The sequence below is a fragment of the Brachyistius frenatus genome, unplaced genomic scaffold, assembly GCF_029030835.1.
Source record: "Brachyistius frenatus isolate BFR_SWC_R1_liver_20210118 unplaced genomic scaffold, ASM2903083v1 Contig_190, whole genome shotgun sequence".
In the NCBI taxonomy this organism is placed as follows: domain Eukaryota; kingdom Metazoa; phylum Chordata; class Actinopteri; family Embiotocidae; genus Brachyistius; species Brachyistius frenatus.
Window position 1 is genome coordinate 669 of NW_027210789.1, and position 1414 is coordinate 2082.

Sequence of the window (1414 nt, forward strand, 5' to 3'; positions counted from 1 at the left end):
TATAGTATGACTTTTTATCACTTTTTGGACGTCATGCTATAGTATGACTTTTTTTTCCACATTTCAGACAACATGCCATAGTATAACTTTTTTTCCACATTTCAGACAACATGCTATAGTATGACTTTTTTATCACATTTCAGACAACATGCCATAGTATGACTTTTTTTCCACATTTCAGACAACATGCTATAGTATGACTTTTTTATCACTTTTTGGACGACATGCTGTAGTATGACTTTTTTATCACTTTTTGGACAACATGCTGTAGTATGACTTTTTTTTATCACTTTTTGGACGTCATGCTATAGTATGACTTTTTTATCACTTTTTGGACGTCATGCTATAGTATGACTTTTTATCACTTTTTGGACGACATGCTGTAGTATGACTTTTTTATCACTTTTTGGACAACATGCTGTAGCATGACTTTTTTTTATCACTTTTTGGACGTCATGCTATAGTATGACTTTTTTATCACTTTTTGGACATCATGCTATAGTATGACTTTTTTTTATCACTTTTTGGACGTCATGCTATAGTATGACATTTTTTTTATCACTTTTTGGACGTCATGCTATAGTATGACTTTTTTATCACTTTTTGGATGTCATGCTATAGTATGACTTTTTTATCACTTTTTGGACGACATGCTGTAGTATGACCTTTTTTTTTATCACTTTTTGGACGTCATGCTATAGTATGACGATTTTGCATGTTCTTTCATAAGTAATACCCTAAAAGTAAAACATACTGTCAAAAATTTGGACAACTGACTGATGTACGTAGTCCATAATGTAAAACAAACATCATGCATGTAGTCGTAAATGTTGTAAAAAAAAATGTATTCTTTGATTTTGAAGTGTTAATGAGTCTGCTCAGCAGATGGCGCCAATCACCCCTTTTTTCAGATTCCTCGGCCACATACCCTCATTTGTCCGTGTTAAATTTTCTTTACAAAGTATCATTAACAAAGTATAAAATAAGGTCAGCAGGAGACAAAAATTTGAACTTTTTTTTTAATCTTTTTCCTCTGTTTACGGTAATAGGAATTTATTTTGTCTCCTCAAGCCAATATTAATATCATTTTTATTAAGTTTAAGTTTAAGTTTGAATCCCAATTTTGTGGTCAGCAGTAAGTCATGAGTCACCCCTGGCATTCTTACAATCATCATGTAAACAGGACAAACACAGCATCAGCTGGAGATTACAGAGGAACATGTTCCAGCATATACACCATTAACAGAGACCTAATGTCTTAATGCTGGCCCTCTTCCTTGAACCATATAATGGTCATGAACACAACTACAATGCTTCGAACACAAATTAAGCTAATTTAGTCCTTTGACTGTGGAAGGATGAAGAACCAGCAGCAGTCATGGCAAGGAATCCTTCATGTGTCCACGTGCTCTGT

At 33.6% G+C, this 1414-nt stretch overlaps 1 long non-coding RNA gene across 1 annotated transcript; it reads right to left on the bottom strand.

Annotated features, from left to right (window-relative positions):
- Positions 1–202: 202 nt before the first annotated feature.
- On the bottom strand, positions 203–689 carry LOC138632643 (uncharacterized). Its single transcript, XR_011311825.1, has 3 exons — positions 628–689; positions 329–391; positions 203–249 (listed from the first exon to the last, which is right to left on the bottom strand). It is a non-coding gene; the product is annotated as an uncharacterized lncRNA (long non-coding RNA).
- Between the last annotated feature and the right edge of the window lie 725 nt (positions 690–1414).